This window comes from Phyllobates terribilis, unplaced genomic scaffold (assembly GCF_046119375.1).
Source record: "Phyllobates terribilis strain yellow unplaced genomic scaffold, ASM4611937v1 Scaffold_11__3_contigs__length_659146591, whole genome shotgun sequence".
NCBI classification, from domain to species: domain Eukaryota; kingdom Metazoa; phylum Chordata; class Amphibia; order Anura; family Dendrobatidae; genus Phyllobates; species Phyllobates terribilis.
In genome coordinates, this window is record NW_027362771.1 from 259,610,524 (window position 1) to 259,634,486 (window position 23,963).

General features: G+C 44.8%; 1 long non-coding RNA gene across 2 annotated transcripts; it reads left to right on the plus strand.

Moving 5' to 3' along the window:
* The first annotated feature begins 32 nt into the window (after nt 1–32).
* LOC141166029 (uncharacterized) lies at nt 33–15,761 on the plus strand. 2 transcript variants are annotated; one of them, XR_012251240.1, is made up of 4 exons: nt 33–281; nt 1,040–1,188; nt 13,886–14,028; nt 15,135–15,761. It is a non-coding gene; the product is annotated as an uncharacterized lncRNA (long non-coding RNA). The 2 variants fall into 2 exon arrangements; XR_012251239.1 differs by lacking the exon at nt 33–281 and having other exon boundaries at nt 780–1,188.
* The last annotated feature ends 8,202 nt before the right edge of the window (nt 15,762–23,963 follow it).

A 23,963-nucleotide genomic window follows, 5' to 3' on the forward strand; every position in this document is an offset into this window, starting at 1 on the left:
ATGTCCCTGCAAAGAGGGTGGAGCTGTGGAGTGAAAGAAAGGTGTAGACATGATTAGAGCCGTAGTCAGGCGTATGTCTAGCGTTCTGCGGGGAGGGAGCTGAGCGCCATGTTGTCGTGTGGAGATCAGACATTAGTGTATAGAATCAGGCACATTAGGGCTTTATTTCTGGCATTTTGCTGTCTGGCCTTTGTGTAGCAGGAGGACCCGGCTATGACCCTGGTCACACTGCTGCGGTCCCTCAGCTGCGCACTTCTTTAGTCGTGGGAGCTCCGCAGAAGGTGGGTGTGAGGCACAGCAGGAATGTCTGTGGGTATCTCTATACAAGGTCTCATGCTGGCTCTAATTAGGGAAGATGGAGGCGGTTCCTGCACGAGCTGTGCGCTTATCACCATGGTGTTTTTAGCTGAGGGGAGAGACGCTGTCGGGGTCTCCCTGCAGCTGGAGCAGGGGCTGCTTACGATACTGCGCAAACTCCAAAGGCTTGATAAAAGCTGGCTGCTTACCGCAGCGCTTCTATGGAGAGCGGGATGGAGGAGCGAGACGGGCCGTGTGGTCGGGCTGCTCGGCGGTCGGGTCTCGTTATCCTGCCCCGGTCTGCCGCCTATAAGGAGTGACAAAGCCGCGGCGTGTGACTGGACACTGGTCGTGCTAAGTATTGTATGCGCTTATTAAACTGCTCCTTGTAGACCCGTGCCCTTCTGCATTTTCATGTCCTTTTTTTTTTTTTTTTTTTGTCCCTTGTCATTGTAGCTTCATAATGGCGCCGTGTAAGTATACTGTCTTTACTGTTTGTTGGTGGGCAGGGCCGATAGGAGGCAGCCAATGGGCGCTTGAGAGGCGCTCTGAGGCCTGCGTCCTATTGGTTGCTTGTGACATCATGCTGCAGCAGGTGGGCGGGGAGAGAGCTGCTGGGAGACGCGGGTGCAGAGGGAGAGCTCGGCGCCATTATGTAACAGCGCAGCACGGAGCCTGACGGGTGCCGCAGTGCTGGCCGCTGGTCCTCGCCTCATAATGACTCGTATTTTCTTTCCTACAGAAAGTAATGTTCCCGCGCCCGAGGTCTCCTCTCCAGAGAGCCGCCTGTACTGGGACTGCAAATTTGTGAATGCGTCACAACAATATGGCGGCCTAGGAAATCTGCTTTTGGCTGCACGTCTGCTGCAGATCACGTGGTGTCGTTGCCTGGTAATAGAGCTTGGCCGCGAGTCAAGTGGTTAGAGACGGATGTGGGGGAGGGAAAGAGGAGTAGGGTTTCTGCTAGGGGTGATTCAGTCTGTACAACAGTTCACCATTTTGCTTGTGTTTTGTGCACCAAGTGCAAGTTCATAATGTGATCAGCCCAGCGTAAGGTTAGATGGCTTTACCTTGTGGGTAATATTACCTCCCTAAGCAAAACCCACAATGTGTCTGCGACTTATTTTTCATACCAGAAATGTAAGGGTTTTATTTTTTTTTTTTTGTTTGTTTTTTATATCCTTTGATTTTTTTTTTTTTATATTGAGCATGGTATTGTAAGCAGTTTGTTTTCTATGGTGATAAAACAATAACCTGCTTGTGGTGATTAACTTGGTTCTACCCAAGCTGGCATTGAAAGTGTAGAGGTTAGGGCTAGGTACCTGGTAGTACATTTGCCAAAGTACCACACCATAAAGGTATGTGCACACAGTCCGGAGCCACAGCATTTTTGAGGCTGCGTGTTTATGCAGCAGTCAGATGTTACAGCATAGTGGATGGGATTTCTAGAAATCCCATGTCCACTATGCGTCTCTGGGCACCTGCGGATCACCCGCGGAAACTGACACGCGGCGCGTCTTTTAGACCCACAGCATGTCAATTTCTCTTGTGGGTCCATGTGGACTTTTAACATAGACTAACATCTATGAAGAAAGTCCTTGTGAGAAAAAAAATTGGTGCCTCTTATTTGCATAATGTGGGCAGAAGCTGCACGGCTATGCTGCAGCGTCGGGCCCGCAGGCAGCTCCTAACCGTGTCCACATACCATTACAGTTCTGTGTGTAGAGCCAAGCAATTAGAAAAGGACCCCTGCACAAAGATGTTAGGCTTTGGCCTCGGTATCTGCCTAGTATGTTCATTACATCTCCTTGATGGTGAGAGTGGGTGGTGACCATTTAAAGGGAAGCCATCAGAGGGAGTCCTGTTCCGCCAAATAGGCTCCCAAATTCTTATTCAGAACAATAACTGGTTATGTTTTGGCTGATGCCCCATAACATAAAAAAAGCACTTTGCAATCAGTCCGCACTACATTTAGATGACAGGGTCATGGCGGTGGACTTGGTCTTTCAGACCTGATTGACATGCTACTGGCAGTGTACAGACCTACAGAGGAATTTTGGTTAAAGAAAAAAAAAAAGCTCACTGATTCCATGTATGTTCAAACGTTTCTGCCGTACAGTTCAAGACATAGCAATGAAACATACTTCTAAATTGGAGTACCCGGAGGAAACCCATGTAAATATGGGGAGAACATACAAACTCCTTACAGATGGTGTCCTTGGTTGGATTTAAACCCAGGACCCCAGCGCTAACCACTGAGCCACCGTGCTGCCCAATTCATGGAAGTGTCAACAATACTGAATTGTCCAAAGGGCTCACAAGCGGAGAGCCGCCTTTCTCTAGCTTTAGAGCAGGGGAGGTCCTCTAGAATGTGCCAGGGGTCATCTTGTGGCCAAGCAGTGAACACTGTATGTATGCTCTTGATGCCTATGGACAATTTGCTAATGTGCAAGAGTTCCAGCAGAAATGTTTAAGACACAACAATCTGATATATTCATCAAGTGCATCCTTGGATCAAGTACATCAAAGGATGTTCTTGATGAGTATATCAGATTGTTGTGTCTTAAACCATTCTGCTGGAACTCTTGCACATGGCACACATGAGAACACATTTATTTTTTTTGCATAAGGGTATGTCTATTCTGCTGGTGTGGCTAGTACACCTTTCTTCATTGCACATCAGCACTAATGCCATTGCAGGTGGCTTGTAACGATGTAACCCACCTCTAGGATGTCAACCAAGTTTGGAGGCAGCCTGGCAAGCGTGACTCGTCAGGTCATCATTTACTGTTTTCAAAGTACTGTTGTGTTATGCAACATTGCCAGAGTATAGAACAAAGTTGTTAAGCTGCTGTTGTTGTGGATAACGGGTTGATGACTGTTTAAGATGACTGTTTAAGAACAGGTTCCCTTTATAAGCCAGGTTCCCCTTATAATGTGGCAATCCTTTCAAAATATGTGACATGGGGGAACAAAAAACATGCTTATTTTGTTGACCAAGTGTGCATGGCATGGTAGTGGACAATCTAATCCACAGCTCACATTATCTGAGTTTTTTTTTTTTCCAAGCTTCACCCTGCAAAATTTCGCACATAATGGCATTTTTAGGATGTTTCTCTGAGTATTTTGTGTGCTGTATACACGGACATTAAAGAAGTTGCCCAGTACTTTTTTTAAATTGCCCAATGTATTCAGAATGTGGGCATAAGTATATTTGTAAATACCTGGTGTTGCTGATAATGCCTGTGAGTGGCGCTATTGGTGGCCGCTCACAGGCATCACATGAGCCCGCGCTGACTTCACGACAAGTGAGGTGTGACTCAGCACTGGGGCCCCTGCGGTGGCGGCGGGGTTATTCCCTGCATTACACCCAGCATCCACCGTGTGCTTTCCCAATGAATGGGGAGAGGCTGAGCGTGCGGTGGATGCCAGGGTGTGAATAACCCCGCCCACAACCCAGCAGCCACCAGTGGGACGCGGAAGAGGGACCCTCTGCTGCAGCCTGGACTTGTCGTGACATCAGCGGATGTCAGAGCCGCCTGCAGCTGGGGGTGACGTGATGACTGTGAGCGGCCTGTGAAAGCGCCGCTCACAGGCATTATCTGCAACACAAGGTATTTACAGAGATACTTATGCCCACATGCTGAATACATTGGGCAACGTAAAAAAAAGTACCAGACAACCCCTTTAAAGGGCATTCTGTTTAATACGGTCTTCCAGTTGCAGGAAATCTTCAAAGTTCTGACGCCTTTATTTTTCAGATTTTGAATAAAGAATACAAGGGAATGCGCACACGTAGTTGCTTTTGCTGTGGTTTTTCTCATGGTTTTTTTTTCCATGCGGCTTTGTCACTTCCCAGTACCAGCAAAGTGATTGAGATTCCTGGTGTCTCATCCTCCCATCACTTATTTTTTTCCTTGCAGCTTCAAATCTGCAACATGTCAATCTTTTTTTTTTTTTTCAGCATCTTTTTTACCCTATTCTAAGGACTGGGGAAAAAACATGACCAAAACGCATGTTTTTGGATTTTTTTATGCAGCGTTTTTGATGCTGAAATGTCTATAACAAATGCTTAACGTGTACAGTAACACTTCTAAATTCCTATGAAAGTTAATAGAATATTTAAAAACTAGTTAATTTCTTCTGATACCACCCAAAAATAGCTCCAACTTTGATTCCCCAGATCTACTTTTTTGGGATTAGTATACATTATAAAGGGTATTTGGTTGGGTTGTACCCACACACTTTGTTACCTTTGCCCCCTCTGTCAACAGGGATTTGTATGTCTCAAGGTGTCAGCACAAAATCACTGTTCAAACCAAGCACAGACTCAGTGTACCTTCAGAATGAAAAAAACGTTCAGTTTCAGGTTATACCACTTCGTTTGCATCAATCTTCGTATCCCCTTGATTGACAGCTCTGGCTTTACAGGAGTCAGAAAAGGGTAGATAAGGATTGAAATACAAGAAGATTGCATGGACAAGCAGATTAGTGCACTCTCCCAGGGGTGCGCCAAGTGCTTGTACTTGGTTTAAGCCCCTTTTGAGACATGATTTATTCTCATTTCCTCTTCTTCCAAGAGCCATAACTAAATTTTTCATCAACCTAGCCATGTGAGGGCTTGCTTTCATGTATGATGAGTTGTACTTTTGAATATCATTAATTTTGTCATGTGATGTACTGGAAAGTAATTGCAGAAAAGTGCAGTTACACACAAGTTTTTTTTTTTTTTACAATGTTCACTCTTGTAAAAATAACTGGCTGTACATGTTTAGTTTCCTATGGGATTTGAACCTGCGATCATTTGATTGCATTGCTGTACATAGCACAAGCAATCACTGTCTCCTATGAACACCAGGTGGAAGCTGGTGTTCATAGGAGTGTTGCATGAAGGGTACACGTGTCTTCAAGGGCCCCCAGCTGTCATGGCAACTCCTCTGCATACTGCGATCCTGTCACGGGGTGCGGATGGGCATGAGGAATGAACCCCCTTCTCTGCCACTATGCTGTAAATGCCTCTGTCAGAGATTGACAGCAGCATTTGACAAGTCAACAACGGCAGATGGAGGTTACCGCCATGCGTGGCTGTTAGAGGCAGATGATGGCTGAATATCACAGCCATCTTCTGCTGGGGAAAAAATATGGGCATCAGTCAGGGAGCCAGCATATAATGTAACTGTAGGGGGTTAAAAGTAATTTTGTGCTGATAATTGTTAAATGGTTAGCATTTTTGTGTAGGAGTGATTTGGGGAAAGGCATTAGTGCTGTCCATTTTAGTTACCCCACCACCCCCCAGTGATCTGTCTGGGTGGGGTGTTTTTTTTTTTTATATGCTCTTTGATGTGGTCTGACCGCATTTTTTTACTGCAGTGACTTAACCTTGTACACCAGTCTGAAAGGAGATTCCCCCACCCCATGTTCTTCAGTGGAGCATAGTGGTTTTGGTATAAATGCAACTCTAGTAACACTCCCAAAGGGCTGGTAGACCCCTGGGGCTGATAGTGCCAAATTGCTAATAAGCTAGGAATGGTGTACAATGCTCAGTAATTAAATTGCCTATTAAATCCAGGATTCTAGATGGTGACTCAAATGCTACTTGGTCAAAAGATTGTATGCAATTTCTTTCTTTTTTTTTTCTCATTTTTGAACATTGAATTCAAAGGACTGATTTCACCCAATGCTCTGTTAGCTATGTTGCAGCAGTTGCTGAGCATCGGTGACCTTACTGCTGTGGCCAGTGATTGACCGAAGCAGCAGGTCTTTGATAAGATTCCAGCCGAGAAAGTTAAAGGTCATGCAATATATAATTTTTACATATGTCAGTGTTTGCTTTGTTGCTGGAAGCTTTTTTTTTTTTTTTTTCCTTCTCCCTGCCCAATTAAATTTTTGCTTGTTTATACTGATATGCAATTTACAGTGTGCTCCTATCTAGAGGTGGACTTTCTCCTGTGGCTCACTCCGATAATCACCTTGTAGCCTCAGCCTTATACATGCCTTACGCTATGTGCCCACGATGCAGAAATGCTCTGGATTTTTTCCTTAGCGTTTCTGCGTCTCCCTGGCAGAAAAAACGCACGTGGATAGTACATCCGCTTGTTCCTGGCAGGAAAAACGCAAGTGAAGCGTTCTTCACATGCATTTCTGCATGCGGGTGGTCAAGCGCTTTCCAAGCGATTTTAGCATCACTTGGAAAGTGCTTGACAACTTGGTCACACTATATAAATCCATGCAACCGGCATGGATTTATATAGTGTGACCGAAAGAATGGTAAAAAATAAATATTATACTTTCCTTCTGATGGCCCCCGGTGTCTTTATCCGATGCGTCCTGGCTTGCCGGAAGCTCGCGGTAGACTAAAGGACCTGCCGACGTCCGCGGTTGTGTGACCAGTCACTAGACTTAATGATGTCATGGCAGGTCCTTGAGTCCACCGCAAGCTCCCGGCAAGCCGAGACAAGGACACCTGGGGCTATCAGAAGGTAAGTATAATGTATATTTTTTATTTTATTCCTTCTTTTTTTTTTTTTATATATAAGTCTCCTCTTCTCCAGACCTGGGTACCATCCGCACATTGAAACGCATGGATTAGACATGTACAGATCCAGTGATGCATAATCCATGTGTTCCAATGCAGGTCAATGGCGTTGAAAACGCAGCGCTTCTGCAAAATAATTGGTAGTGCTGCATATTTTTCCACAATGATAATCCGCAGTGGAAATTTCTGCAGCATGTGCACAGCACATGCGGATTATCATTGGGGAACATGGCAGGCCTTCTACCATGCTTTTTTTAAGCGTTTCTGCAGCGGAATTGCCACTGCGAAAACGCTTAAACGCATAATTGGCACACAGCCTTATACATGCTTGATGTATACAGGATGCTGTGCTAGTGCTACACTAGCTCTCATGTACAATGCAGTGCCGATACATGTTTTGCTTACTTTTGTGCTGACAGACATTGATCCAGAGGGTGAATTCTTTTGTGGGGCTATGTTTTCTTCCTTCCCTCTTCAGCAGGGGTCTCAAACACGCGGCCCGCGGGCCGCATGCGGCCCCTGAGGCTGCTTTATGCGGCCCGCAGGCACAGACCCCTTGATGATCCCGACCTGGTCCAGGAGGAGCCGCCGACAGCAGCGCTGCATTGCCGCACAGAGACTGTTTCCCAGCACTGCATTTCCAATGCCAGCCGCTGGCCAATCAGAGGCCAGCAGCTGATATCTGCGTGTCGGCGCAGCGAGTATGACGTCATTGCCATATGCAGATGTCAGCTGCTGGCCTCTGATTGGCCGGCGGCTGACATTGAAAATGCTGTGCTGGGAGACAGTCTCTGTGCGGCAATGCAGCGCTGCTGTCGGCGGCTCCTCCTGGACCAGGTCGGGATCGTCAAGGGGTCGGACTCTGTGGTGCCTGCGGGCCACATCTGCAGGAAGGCCGCCGAGGGAACGGAGGACAGGTGAGAATCATCTTTTTTTTTTTCTATTTTATGTGTGTGAAGAACAGCACAGGGGGCACATAGCCACAAGAGGGGACCTGGATGGGGCACATAGCCACAAGAGGGGACCTGGATGGGGCACATAGCCACAAGAGGGGACCTGGATGGGGCACATAGCCACAAGAGGGGACCTGGATGGGGCACATAGCCACAAGAGGGGACCTGGATGGGGCACATAGCCACAAGAGGGGACCTGGATGGGGCACAGAGCCACAAGAGGGGACCTGGATGGGGCACAGAGCCTCAAGATGTGGACCTGGATGGGGCACATAGCCACAAGAGGGGACCTGGATGGGGCACATAGCCACAAGAGGGGACCTGGATGGGGCACATAGCCACAGGATGGGGACCTGGATGGGGCACATAGCCACAGGATGGGGACCTGGATGGGGCACATAGCCACAAGATGGGGACCTGGATGGGGCACATAGCCACAAGAGGGGACCTGGATGGGGCACATTGCCACAGGATGGGGACCTGGATGGGGCACATAGCCACAAGATGGGGACCTGGATGGGGCACATTGCCACAGGATGGGGACCTGGATGGGGCACATTGCCACAGGATGGGGACCTGGATGGGGCACATAGCCCCAAGATGGGGACCTGGATGAGGCACATTAGTACAAGATGGGCGCCAGGATGGGGAACGTTGCCACAGGATGGGGACCTGGATGGGGCACATAGCCACAGGATGGGGACCTGGATGGGGCACATTAGTACAAGATGGGGACTTGGATGGGGAACATTACTACAAGATGTTTTCCATTATTACTATATGATGCTAATTGTAAGACAATATTACTGTATGTGGCCAATTGGGGGAAATAAAATTGTAAAAAAAATAAAAAATAAAATAAAGCATGAAAAAATATTGGGCACTAAAAATGCTGTTTTATATGTAAACTAAAGTAAACACAAAAAAGTGCACGTTTATTATCGCCACATCCATAACGACCCAAGCCATAAAAAAATAAACACGGCAAAAATGTTCAAAAGGTGTATACAAAAAAAATGGTATCACTAAAAATGTCACATTGAACAAAGAATGCGGCCCCCCAAATTCAAATTTTTTCCATGTGCGGCCCATATACCCAGCCGAGTTTGAGACCCCTGCTCTTCAGTCTGCTGTCAATTCTCTCCTCATATGCTGCCTGTTTGACTTGCCTCCTACAAACTGTATCCTCCACTTCCTGAGGGGTCTCATACTTTTTCTCCTTGCATTCTTTTCTGCAGTGTAGATCCCCATCCAAGTGACCTAGGCTGTGTTCAGAACTGAAAGAGATGTGCATATACTCACTTTGGCTGTGACACCAGTTATAACGTGGAAGCCCAGTTCTGTGTGGTTGCTAGCATTGAAGACTAGTGGCTATGCCCTTATCTTTGACAATATGCCGTACTCTTAAGTTTTCATTCCAGGTTAATGGGGTTGAGAGAAATAGGACGAAGGCTTCAGGAACTGAACTTGGCACAATGGTGCAGAACAAATGTATGATTGAGGTTTTTCTCTTAACTTAAACTGCATGTTTGAGATGCAGGTAGTTGCCCAGTACAATACTCAGATTGTAGAATACCAAGGAGTTGTCAAACCTAAGCAAAAATAATATTTTTAGGGCTATTGTGTCTGAAACACACAGAAATGACACTACTGCCCTGTTTCCAGGTTGTGGCTTAAGGGCGTTTTCCCACAAACAAAAGTACATTTTAATCAATAGATCTTGGAATAATAACTTCCACAATTGGATGTGTTTAAGCAAAATGTTCCTGTGCTGAGATAATATAAATATGCCCCTACTGTGTACTGGCTGTGTCTGATTGTACAGGGACATGGTGTGATCATACCACAGCTCCTGGGCAGGGGAGGACGCAAAAGAGAGTATACAGACTTTACAGCTGGGATCGCAGCTGAAGGGAAAGCCCCTTTAAGTTGGGCCATTTATTGTAAGCAAGATGTACCCTGACAAGACTTTGGAGAGCTTTGACTTTACTGTTGTGGCTGGAGGCAATTCATTACTCCACATGGCTACCATGGATCTTTTGGAGGATCTTCTACATTCACTACCTGGTTAGCTAGTGCTGGAAATCCCAGCTACAAGTTTAAATAGATGCAAGATTTACAGTTAAATGACCTAAACACACTTACAATTAAAGGAGATGTTCACTGCTTGGACAAAGCTTCTTAAATACTCTAGTCCCCAGTGAAAAGTAAAGAAGTAAAGATACTTGCTGTTCCGGTGATGTCTGCGCCGGGTTCCCTGGTGCTCGTGTGATATCGCTATGCCATGTGCAATGTAAGCCTGCAAGGGCAGGCTCCCCTTCCCTCTGTACCGGTCTAACTGTGAGATCTGTATTTTGTATGTAACCCTTTTCTCATGTATAGCCCCATGGAATCGGTGGTGCTATATAAATAAAAAAATGTCAGCAGTGGCTAATGGGCTGCAGTTCTTGCGGGTGAAAGTCACATCTAAGGGAAGTGTGAGAACTGCAGCACAGTAGCTGGCTGCAGTACTCGCGTGACATAATGCCATAAGATCACAAAGAGGTGAATATCTGTTTTGTTTTTATGGGGAATGTAGGATTTAAGAAGGGGTTGTCCAAGTAATGGGCAACCCCTTTATTAGTGTATTTTTAATTGTGTGTGAACTCGGATGCATTGTTTAAACTTTTTAGTTGAACCATAAAGTTATAGGTCCAAAACTTAAATCCTCCTCATACACATTTGAGAAAAGTCAGCTAAATTGTGCATTGGAGCCTCTCTGGAAACAAATGGTCACCAGTGGTGTCTGTCCGCTGCTTAATCCTATTTTATTGCATGTGTATGCTTGGCTGATCCAGTTAAAGGGAATCTGTCACCCCCTGGGACTTTTCAGACCGCTAATGGCATACAGGTGATCGAAATGTGAATCTATACTTACCTGTATGGCCCATAATAGCGGTCTGGTTGCTGTGTAATAGCTTTTTATTAAATTATTTCTGCTAAGCTTCACGTCCCCCAGACGCCAAGAAATGCCCGCCTACTAGCCCTATTTCCATACTTGCCCCACCTCCCCTGCACGTCACAGGGCCCTGTGACGTGCAGTTCTCGGCCGGATCCTGCGCTGTTACCTCTGTACGGATGGCGCTCTTCTCCTTGCCGTCAATGTAGTGTTTTGCAGCAGGGAACTTGTGTGCAGGTGCTGGGAAGGCAGATTGACTCACAGGTTCCTGTGCACAAGTTTCCTGCTGCACAACACTACACTGATGGCAGGGAGAAGAGCGCCGTCCGTACAAAGGAAACAGCGCAGGTCCGGGATCCGGCCGGGAACTGCACGTCACAGGGCCCTGTGCAGGGGAGGTGGGGGTGAGTATGGAAATAGGGCTAGTAGGCAGGGTTTTCTAGGCGTCCCCCTGATGCAAAACTTGACAGAAATAACTTAATAAAAAAACTATTAGCAATCAGACCGCTAATATGGGGCATACAAGTATGTATAGATTCACATTTCTATCACCTGTATGCCCATATTGGCAGTCTGAAAAGTTCCAGGGGATGACAGATTCACTTTAAGGGGAATCTGACAACTGATACAAGCTGCCTGTAGATCAGACAGCAGGTATCTGATACTGGCTGCATGAGTTCATCCATACATGTTTAACTATGACATGCTGTAACGTTTCAGAGAAAAACATTATCTAAAAGCCGCTGGGGACTAAGTTGCTTGGGAAACTAGTCAGAAATATGGTTCCTTTGTGGATTCTCCCACCTGCTGCCACTGTGTGTGTTATGAAACTACCTGGGTGCTCCCAAATGTTTACCAGCAGGGCTGTGGAGTTGGAGTCGGTGTCCATTTTGGTGGAGTCGGTATAAAATGGACCGACTCAAACTCCTAAAATAATAAATTGGGTACAGTAATTCAATGCAGTTTGTGGGGAATATTTTTTCATAAGAAATTTGGAAAGTTATGAAATGTCCTATTCCTGATCTAAGGGTTTAGACTTTTAGCTGAGATAAATTTACTGTAGCACAGATTCATCACTTAAACTTGACCCATGTATGAGGGAGTTGGACTCCACAGCCCTGTTTACCAGGAACGATTAAAATGTATTAAAAACCACAACTCTGGCTGGAACCAGTCTTCAGGGAGTGGGGGGGTATACCGCCTTGTACCCAACTGGTCTCTGGTGGCTTTTGAACTTTGTCTACCTATCTTGTTGAAAACATAGAGCCAGTATATTATACATTCTGCCTGTGGATTGGGCATGTTCCCGGAGTCTATGGTAGGGAGATTGGTTGTTGGGCAAAGGAATCTTAGCTGATGGGTATTTACAAAGTTTATACTTTTTCAGTTTCATGTGGGATTTTGTGACTTCCTTCAGTACTGAAACACTACCTATTGGCCTGTAATTTCTAGTGTTATAGCAAAGGGTTCAAACGAGTTGTCACTTTTATCGTGTGCTAAAGTGTATAAATGTTTTCTCTAGACTATTGTACTCTAGCGCCATTAAACTGTGGATATTCCCTTTTCCTTTCTGCAACAAAGGAATTGCATAAAAGCTGTTAATTTTAAGCACTGTTTATTAGAAGTGAAGTGTTCAATATCATCCCATTCATAGTAAAATTATATACCTACTATAATTTTTATTATGGCCCTAAATGTAAAGTTAAAACTTCCAGCATTCTTTCATAGCGCTCGCTTGTCATTTGTAGTGATGTGGTCAGTGATATCCTGAAACAGTCATGGCTGGAGAACATGTCAGCCTAATCTGTGAATCATGATCAAAGTATGGACCTTCTGTCTCCCAACCTGAATTTGACAGCCTCATAGGCATATATGAAGCTGTAAAGTTCAGGTCTGCAGACCCAATGCCAGACTTTGAAGGAAGGAAATATTAAGCTTAATATAATTGAAGATCTATTCTACATTTCCGAGAGAACTGCTGAGAAATAAAAAGAATATACTAGTGTATGTGATTGTCATAAGGATATGATTTTTGGCACACAGATTTATGAAGATTACTGTAAAGAGTACCTATCTTAAGAGTGGGAAGTCCCAGATAGTCAATATTTAGAAAAATCAATTAAGAAAAGAGCTTAGAAATGCTCCAGACAGAGCCCAACGGTGCTTGGCTGGCGCTTGTTACTGCACCTCCGCCTCCTATTCAGTTGAATGGGAGGCGGATGTGTAGTACCCCGCTGTGGCCACTACAGATGGACGGCCAAGCACTTTTTGGTAAGCACTTCAGGTCTGCGGCCACAGGCACCGATAACAACGGATTGGCAGGGGTGCCGCGTGCAGGACCCTGGCCGATCATACATTGATGCCCTATCCTAAGGATAGGGCATCAATGTTAAAGTAGTGGCCAACTCCTTTAAAACAGAACAGAATTTACACTGTAGCTGCAACCCAGCCTGAAATGTTAAAGTGAGCGCCGTGTGTGTGGCAGCTCTCTTTAGACTCTTCTTTAATATAGATTTCACACATCAGCGGACTGGCCGCTGGTTTACCGACCAGAACTTGACAGCTTCATATATGCCTATGCAAATGTTAAGTTCACGTTGGGAAATGTATAAATGCTGCATAACTTGTATCACGAGTTATGTCTTAGGCTTATGTTAACATTTCATATATTATATTTATCATAAGTTGTATGTATGGACTCTGTATATGATCTTTTTATTTTAAGGAGATTTGGATAATTTTTTGCTTGAGTCACTGTAGCCACTAATATCTATTTTGATGCATTTGTGTTTTTTTTTTTTTTTTTAATAAAATATCACTGATTCAAAATTGCATAAATGTCTTTATGTAGAAAGTACTGGGTGGCATTTTGACAATGCCAGGTGTTCAATTTCTGAAACTATATAGATATTGGGCGTTTAATATCCCGATCTTCTATTTTGTAACTTAGTTTGTTTTATTTTACGCTTATAGCGCCATTAATTCCACAGCGCTTTACGCACAGTCTTTTCTGTGTACTCCAGTTTCCTCCCAAACAAAATACTAATAGAGAACTTGTATTGAGCCCCAAAGAGGACAATTATGATGTCTGTTAAGAGCTGTGGCGTTAATGGTGCTATATAAGTGAGTAAAAATAAATGTATACTCATCATGTCTCTGCAGACAGAGCTTTGGTCTTATGGCGGAGATCAGAGAAACCTGTGAAGAATTGCTCTTGGATCGTGTCACATGGAATCTAAGTTAAAAGTTCCCTTGGTTGTCTAAGGATATACTTGAGAATGTCCTATATACTAGTTATGTACAAGGTAATGTATCAACAGATGCTGGTTCATTATAGCTAATACTCCTATTGCAGTAAGCAAAAATTAAATGAGTTAAAAGAATGCACTTTTTTTTTTAAAAAAAAAAATATGGAAATTAATCCTTTAATAGCATATAATAGGTGATAACTTGCTGATTGTTGGGTGTATAGAATGGAGCTTTAGATTCTTTGACCTAGGTTCTGTAGAACGCCTATAAAATGTATCAGAAGTATACATGATCGACCTGCTTTATTAATTATGGAAATGCAAGAGAAAGCAAACAAAACTATCGCATTTAGATCATATATATAAGTACAGGGCTTGGTTAATACATGAGAGCCCCCTGGTGGCTGATCAGATGTAGCTTTCATTTGGTGTTTCTGGAACAGGGTCGGGTAAGTATTGGTCCAACCTTGTGAGCAATGAGAGGGTTCTTTTGTACTTGCCCTTACTGCAGGTTACCCCAAAGAACATGTTACAATGGGAAATTTCTGTTGTGACAGAAACAGTAATACTGCGGTCTTGCACATCTTACCTGTCATATTCCAAATGAGAAATCTGCAGTATAAATTGATGTGGATATTAAGAAAGGGGGAAAAAAAATACCCAATGCTAGTACATTCAAGGTTGGGGGTGAGTTTGAAGAGTTGGGTACATCATGCTCTACATTTGCCTCTGCACATTTTTCCTGTGGTGTCGGAAAGGCAATGGGGGCCGTGATATGAACTTATCACTGGTCTCGTGTGACAATTGATTTGGCCATTTTGGAAGCTGGAGGAATGGAACGCAGATTGGAGTGGATGAGGCTAGTGAAGGCAACCAAGCAGGGTAATTATACATGACAAATTTGTACTCCCAAGAGTGAAGGGATGCTTCAACAAAATAATTCCTTGGTAGGGTATATAAAGTGGGTTTATTAAAGAAAAATAATTTTATTACTGAAGTGGTAGGTATTGTCCTGCTAACCCAAAAACAATTTAATGCCCGTTCTTTGACTACTTGATACAATAACAGCTGCCCAGAAACAAAGCTTTGTTTTAAGTGAAAAATAACAAGGTTACTGTTGAGATTAATTCTTTTAGCAAATTTATTCACGGGTATCTTTCTAGAAAAAATGAAGCTATATCGTCGAAGCACCACCTGCTCAGGTGTCCTGCATTCAAATCCCACCAAGGACCACATCTGCAAGGAGTTTGTAAGTTCCCGCTGTGTTTGGAATCGTGGGAGGAAACCCACAAAAAGACATTGATGGGGAATTTAGATAGTCCCAATGGGGACAGTGATGACAATATCTGTAAATCGCTGCAAAATATGATGGTGTTGTATAAATAAGCATAATAAAAAATAGGTTCCAATATTCAAACCAATCACCGTGTGCCCTGGCATGCTTCACTTGCAGGCAGCTGTCTCAAGTGTGTATTGTATCCAATGAGAATTATTTTATTCCCCACAATGTGTAAATATGGTTATAAAAGAATAAGCCAAATGTTTTAAAATGGTTTTTGACAATGAGCTCTTAATTTACCACGATCTTACTCTTTTTGTAATGTATTTGCATTCGTCTATATATTATATATACCGTATCTTTCGGACCATAACCCGCACTTTTTTTCCCCCAAACTTGCGAGGAAAATGGGGGGTGCGTCTTATGGTCTGAACCTTAGCTTACCGGATACTTGCAGTGGTGGTGTAGCGGGATCGCAGGGCCCTCCATTCCCTCCCTCCTTCAGGAACGCAGCAGCAGAAGAGGAGGTGAGATGCTGTCGGCGGTATGGCGAGGCAGAGCGGCTACCCGGTGGCCGCGGCCATCTTCCTGAAGCCGTGATCTACAGGAAAATATAGATCACAGCTTCAGGAAGATGGCTGCAGCAACTGGACAGCAGCGCACGCTGCTCTCAGCCCCAGGTAGGCCGCAGGCACTGCTCTCAGCCCCAGGTAGGCCACAGGCACTGGCCCCAGCCAGGCCCCACACAGCATCTCACCTCTTTCTTCTGCTGCAGCCACCAGGTTCCTGACGGAGGGCCCTGCGATCCTGCTCCACCGCAACTCCCCGCTGCTGGAGCACCGCCTTCTCTCACCCAGGGTCCGCCGGCTTCCTGAAGGACTCTGTCTCCTGTGACCCTCGCTCCACCACCCCCCAAATAAGATACCTATTCAAACTAAGATGGACCCCCATCTTATAAAAAATATATATTTTTTTTCCTATTTTCCACCCCAAAATTTGGAGTGCGTCCTATGGTCCCATGAGTCTTATAGTCCGAAAAATACCTTAAATTTTTTTTTTTTTTTAAAAAAGTATACTGTCTGACAAATACCAGTATCATTGACCTATTTAACAAATGAAAGGTATTTATTGCTTATTCTATATACTGGAATGCTACAGTATTGCAGTATATAGAGAAAATGACTTTCTCCTCTGAAGCCCAGCTTGCTTTGCTTCATAGATTTGCAAAAATGGTAGTGGGGGGATGGGTTGACAGTCCATTGGCAGCCAACCTCTGGAGGAACGTGGTCTATGGGAGTTGATGCATGCTCGGTCTGGCTATCTGTATATTTAATGCTGCTGTTAAAGACTGACAACGACATTTAAGTGGTTAAATAGCGATCAAAGGTTGCTCTGGTTGCTGAGAATGCTGGATGTATGACACAGCCGGCATCTGTTGCTTCTTACACTTTCAGCTGACACAGGACGTGTTATGTTGGAAAAAACAAGCATTTCATGGTAGGAAAATGCAAAGAAGACTGATATGATTCCAAGCAGCAAAGGAAAGAGGTTATCCTAAAAAGTTTACTTAGGTAAGCAGCTGATCACTGCACATCCAGCTTATACCATTTTTTTATTTGATATTGGACATCGCAAAGTTTCTAAAAAGCAACAAAACGTTTTATAGCACTTCTATACTGTGTCTCACCCATTTCTATAAACTTCCCTACCCACACAACCTCAGCCTGTGGCATTTGAATCAGGAGTGGTGTATATGACATCCATCAGCACATTCCAAAATACAGGCTGTAAAGTTTAGAGAAACAATTTTAAAGGAATACAGACCCATTAAGGGGTTGTTCTGGTGTCACTCACTTTTTAATTGGCGTGAATAGCACCCAATGATGTCAAGTGTAGAGGTTGCTGTTAGTACAGGTATCTGGATCTCAACTGGACAGCATGCTTTCACATTCTATTCCACTTTCAGGCAGCAGACTAAACCCTCTAAACCAGGGGTGGACAATTAATTTTCCAGAGGGGCCACATGAGACACCGTAACTGTTGTGGGGGGGCCGAACCAATAGACTAACATTAATTCTGCTTAATAAATTAGAATTAATAATTACATCACTTAATATTGAGCAGAAGCCCCCCTATATTCAGTGTGAGCCGCAATATAGCCTCTCTATATTCAGTGTGAGCTGCAACATGGCCTCTCTATATGCAATGAGCCCTCACATAGCCTCCTATATTCAGTATAAGCCACTATATAGCTTCCTATATACAGCCTGAGCCTCCATATAGCCTAACTATAAACAGCGTGAGCCCTGACATGGCCTCCTATATGATCCAGAGAAGGCATGGGAGAAGGTCATGTGGTCAGATGAGACCAAAATAGAACTTTTTGGTATCAACTCCACTCCCTGTGTTTGGAGGAAGAAGGATGAGTGCAACCTCAAGAACACTCCCAACTGTGAAGCATGGTGGGGGAAACATCATACTTTGGGGGTGCTTTTCTGCAAAGGGTACAGGAAGACTGCACCATTTTGAAGGGAGGATGGATGGGGTCATATATTGAGATTTTGGCAAACAACCTCCTTACCTCGGTAAGAGCAATGAAGATCCAGCATGACAACCCAAAACACACAGCCATGTCCACTAAGGAGTGGCTCCGTAAGAAGCATTTCAAGGTCCTGGAGTGGCCTAGCCAGTCTCCAGACCTGAACCCAGTAGAAAAATCTTTGACGGGACCTGAAACTCAGTGTTGCCCAGCAACAGCCCTAAAACCTGAAAGATCTGAAGAAGATCTGTATGGAGGAGTGGGCCAAAATGCCTGCTGCAGTGTGTGCAAACTTGGTCAAGAACTACAGGAAACGTCTGACCTCTGTAATTGCAAACAAAGGTTTCTGTACCAAATATTAAGTTCTGTTTTTATATTGTATCAAGTACTTTTTTCATGCAATAAGATGCAAGGTGATTGTGAAGAGATCATACAATGTGTTTTTTTTTTTTCTACTTTTTTGTTTAAGTTGAAGTCTTCCAACGATGGAGGTTGCAGCCCTCTCCATTTTTTGTAGGTGTGGGTGGGGGCTTGCAGGATCAGCAGTGTATCAGATGCTTATTTTCCCCACTGTATACATTGTGAGCCACACACATCCCATACACATGAAAAAAAGAAAACCCATACCTTGCTCCCTTTCTCCCAGTGCTCTGTTCCTGTCTCCTGTGCACTGAGTCTCAGCAGCAGCGGAATGAAATGACTTCTTTGCGTCTGCTGTGTCACACGCTGTTTGGTGGAAGATGGAGCAGTTGTTCGTGTCCTCCACCAATGTATTCACAGCTGTCTGCATCCTGAGGATGCAGATAGCTGTGACAGTGGGCGGGGGAGGGTTTGGTATTGCCCATAGGCCACTGTTTCAGCCCTTTGGCTCTCTTGGCCGCAGTTTGCCCAGGTCTGCTCTAAACTAATGACCCTATAAACAAATTGACCCAATCCATAAACTCGCTTTTCTATTTTCACGTAACTTGAAGTTCTCTTCACTCCTGAGCACTAATACAGATAAAGTTCTAATGCTGGCCCTAGCATCAGAACAATAGAGCAGATTTACAAATGTACGAGAAGTTTTATGCAGAAAATCTTTTATACTTGCACATGTTTATATGCTTTAGACCAGGGGTCTCAAACTCTAACTATATGGGCCGCACATAGAAAAAATGTGAATTTGAAGGGCCGCATTCTTTGCAGGATGATATGACATTTTTAATGATACCATATTGTTTTTTCTATACACCTTTTGATTATTTTTTTGACCATTGTTGGCTTTTTTATTTTATTCTTTTAAATGGCATTCATTTTATGGGCTATGGTACAGTTTTATAGTTTTTACAAGTTTACAGTTTTTACAATTTTTATTTACTTTTTGTGCCCCCTAATTGGCCTCATACAGTGATTTTTTTTTTCTTCTTACAATTAGCACCATATAGTAATTCTGACCAATTTCTTATAGTAATGTCCCCAATCTTGGTCCTCATCTTGTAGTAATGTACCCATCCTCGTCCCTAACTTGTAGTAATGGCCCATCCTGGTCCTAGTCTTGTAGTAATGTGCCCATCCTGGTCCTCATTTTGTAGTAATGGCCCATCCTGGTCCTCATCTTGTAGTAATGTGCCCATCCTTGTCCTCATCTTGTAGTAATGTGCCCATCCTGGTCCTCATTTTGTAGTAATGTCCCCCCATCTTGGTCCTCATTTTGTAGTAATATGCCCATGCTGGTCCCTAACTTGTAGAACATTCAACTGAAAAGAATCAGACTTAAGCGGCCCTCAGGACTAGGCCGCAATCATTACGGGGGCTCCAGTGCCTGGGGGCCGCATTAAGCAGCCTCAGGGGCCGCGTGTTTGAGACCCCTGCTTTAGACTCATTTTATAAATGCTTCATGGGAAAGTGGGCAATGAGATCCTTTACACTAAAGTTAGCCAACTATGCACCATTCTGTTAAATCTCAGAAAAACAAGAAAATCCTCCAGAGGTTGTTTTTCTGTTATTTGTCTCCACGTTCGAGACTGGGACTGTTCCATGCGCTTCCTAACAGATGAAGACTGCCTATTCCTTTACCCCGTATTCCCTTTTGTTCTTTTTGTATTCTGATAAATCTAGTGCATTGCAACACTGTCTAGTATATATTTGCAGTGTCAAGTTGGACCGCTTTAGTAAATTGGCCCCATTGATGTGAGAATTTAGACAAGCATATGCATTTTTACCTTTTGCATTCTGAGCTGTTTCCCGATTTTGTTAAATTAAGAAAGGTTTTTTTTTTTTTTTTTTCCCCCCCCTCCTCTTGTGCCATCTAGTGGCTTTATAATAAAATCACATTTTGTTCCTGCAAATTGATTTCTGGTGCCATCTAGTGCCTGTTTAACAATAGTAACATACTGAAAGGTATACCAAGCATCATTGTAGGCTCTATAGTGACTGATCTTCATATTATTACTTATATTGGTACATTAATGACGTTTTTCTTGTATATGATAGGGTGTTGATATATAGGTGGTCTACCTTACAAAAGAAAAATATGTTTTCAAAGTAATACTATTTTATTCAATATGATCATCTTTAAACTCTATACAGGTAATGCCTCATTCAATTTGTTTTATTTGAGATTCAGAAAGCGCTAATCCGATGGGGCCAAATCAGAAGAATATGACTTCTAAACAGCTGATATTGAATTTTTGTGGGGCAATATGATACTTGGGAGGATGCCTTTTGAAAAGTCTTTTTTGCTGCAGTTGTAATTTTCACCTGACATGGTTGACTTTTCTTAATTACAGTCTCAAAATGGCAACCTTTTCTGCTAAAACTTAGCATGTGCACTTGTTAATACTTGTTTTCATAGCAATGAGACTTCTCATAGAATCAAAGAATGTTAGAATTTGAAGGGACATCCAGGGTCATCATGTCCAACTGCCTGCTCAATGCAGGAGTCACTAAACCATCCCAGATGGATGTCTGTCCTGCCTCTCTTTTGAAGACTTCCACTGAAGGAGAACGCACCACCTCATGTGGCAGCCTGTTCCACTCATTGATCAGCCTCACTGTCAAAAAGTTTTTTCTAATATCTAATCGGTTGTCACAGGTGTGTCAGATGTAACAGACAGTCGCACTGGATCTGGCTGCAGAAGGTCACTGGGTTTGGCATTGCTGATGCCTTCTTAATCCTGCTTACTTTTGGACCCAGCGGCAACCTCCCTCCTGCTCTGACACACCCTGGTCTGGGTGTTTATAAACTCCCAGTCTGCTTCAGGGAGTCGCCTGTGATATTCTCATTTTATCGGTCGACCATGACTGCACCACGAGAAAGGGGATCCGCCCACCAAGGACAGGAAACCTACAGGCTTAAAAGGGGGCGGCCCTCCCTCTCACCTCAGTTTGGTTTCCTGTCCTTGATGGAGGGAACCTATTGCAGGCTCGTGGAAGATCTGGATGGTGACGGCTGTCGAGCAGCACCCCTATCTGGGATCTGCAGCTCCAGCGTTCTGCCTATGCGAGTGCACCCCTATCTGGGAAATGCACAGCATTTTTTGCAGGGGAGCTGTGCCCCTATCTGGGGTGGCAGCCTTTTTATCTGCTTCAGCCAGATTGCGCTTTCTGTGGAGGAGTCTGCCCTGGTTGGGATCCGGATTGCAGTGGGACTGCACCCCTATCTGGGGTGGCAAGCCCACCATTGCCCTGGAGATGCAGGTTGTGGGGGGTGTTGTCCCCATCGACACCCAGCGGAGGTCGGCGTGCCGGGTCTAAGGCTGTCTGCGAACCGCCGACCCGGATCGGGCCGAGGGAGAGCAGCAGGCCATCGCTATGGGCAGGGCCTACCTGGGAGCGCCGGCGGTGTATGATGCTCCCTCGCGCGAGGCTCGTGCGGGCGCTCTCTTCCGTCCTCCTGTAAGTCGCGGCCTGATGACGTCACCGCGCCTTGAGGAGATTATGTGACCGGAAGTCGGGTTACCGGAATCTGTATGTTAGTGCGGTATTAACCGCGGTGCAAGCGTCCCTGCAAAAAAGAAAGGAATTTGATTAAAATCTGGTGGCGGAGGGGTGGATCAAGCCCTATTTAACTGGCCAGGCACCACTGTTCAGGGCTTCCCAGCTTCATTCTCCCTGTCCTCGGCTTATGAGTCTGACTCTGACGCCGCCGCCACTTCCTCAGATAGTGGTGTGGGTCAGAATTGTTTTTCCCTTAGCGGGGTCGATGGTTTAATTAAAGTGGTTCGGTCAACCATGGGTATTACAGATGCCAGACCGGAAAAATCAGTCCAGGATGTTATGTTCAGGGGGCTGGGACAAAGAAAAATAAGAAGCTTTCCCTTTAACGAAAAAATTCAGGACTTGATACGTAGAGAATGGAAAAAGCCAGAGAGAAAAGGTACTTTGCCTCCGTTCTTCAAAAGAAAATACCCCTTTGAAGAATCTGCTTCTTCCTCCTGGGAGAAAGCCCCCAGAATAGATGTGGCTATAGCTAAGGCATCTAAACGATCCTCTCTCCCCTTTGACGATATGGGGGCTCTTAAGGACCCCTTGGATAGAAAGGCTGACACTTTTCTCAAAGGGACCTGGGAAACATCGGCGGGGGCCTTAAAACCTTCGGTTGCCGCTACTTGTACCGCCAGGTCCCTAATGATATGGCTGGACCAACTTGAATCCCATCTGAGAAATAACACCCCCAGGAAGGAGATTTTATCGGATATGTCACTTCTACAGGGGGCAGCGGCTTTCCTGGCAGACGCCTCTGCGGATTCTGTCAGATTGGCAGCGAGGTCAGCCGCCATGTCCAACTCAGCCCGTAGAGCCTTGTGGCTGAAATGTTGGCCGGGTGATATTCAAGCAAGAACGAGACTGCACTATTCCTTGTGAAGGAGAGCATCTTTTTGGGTTGGTCCTGGATGAACTTCTGGATAAAGCGAGTGACAAAAAGAAAGGTTTCCCTAGCTTGTCTATCCCCACATATAAACGTCCTTTCCATAGGAGAAGGTTTCTATGGAAAAGACATCAGAAGGGTCAGGAGAAATGGGAAGACCGCAGACCGAAAGGTAGAGGGCTCCTATTCGGCTCTTTGTCTTCTAACCAAGGCCCCCGGAAGAGCTGCGATGTCCTTGTTGGGTACCCTGTCATCTTGCATCCCTGGGGTTCTGTGGGCACAATACCACTCCAGGGTTCTGCAATGGGACGTCCTACATAATGAGGTTTTGTTAAGTGGGCACTTAGAGGGACGAATGTCCTTGTCTCCCCGATCGGTTGAGTCCTTACAATGGTGGGTAGACATGGGGAACCTGTCACGAGGTGTTCCCTGGGTGTTTAGAGTCACTAAATTAATTACAACCGATGCAAGCTTCCATGGATGGGGGGCTCATCTGGGAGATATGGTTGCCCAGAGGTCCTGGTCAGACGCTGAAAAAAGTCTTTCCTCCAACTCTAAAGAGCTGCTAGCAGTGGATAAGGCGATTAATCATTTCTTGCCTTTCCTTCATGATGAGAACGTTAAAATCCTTTCAGATAATAGGATAGCGGTAGCTTACGTGAACCATCAGGGGGGTACGCGTGCTGAATCACTGATGAAAGTGGCGGATCATCTATTTCAGATATCTTAATGCCATCTCCTTTCCTTAACGGCCCTCTACATCAAAGGAAAAGAAAACTTAAAAGCAGACTACTTAAGCCGTTTTTCTCTGAGACAGGGCGAATGGGAACTAAAGCAGGATATTTTTGTCCAAATAGTCCGGAAATAGGGTCTTCCGGTGGTAGATCTCTTTGCCACAAGGCAAAATCGAAAGACAAAGCTCCTTTGCTCCCTAAATCCCAGAGAAAAACCCCCTGGCAGTAGACTCTCCAAATAGCTTGGGATTTCAGTCTGGCCTACGCCTCCCCCCCCCCCCCATTCAATCTCCTTCCCATGGTTCTAAGAAAGATCAGAGAGGACCAGGCGAGGGTCCTTCTGGTCGCCCCCTTTTGGCCCAGGAGGCCCTGGTTCTTATGCTTGAGGAGCATGTCAATCTCCGATCCTTGGGTCCTTCCAGAAATCCCGGATCTCCTCAGCCAGGGTCCGATACTCCATCCTGAAGCTCCTGGCCTCCACTTGACTGTGTGGAACTTGAGAGGTCCCTGTTAGAACGCAAAGGATTCTCCCGAGATCTAGTGACTACACTAATGCATAGTAGAAAACCTGTCACTACCAGGATTTACGCT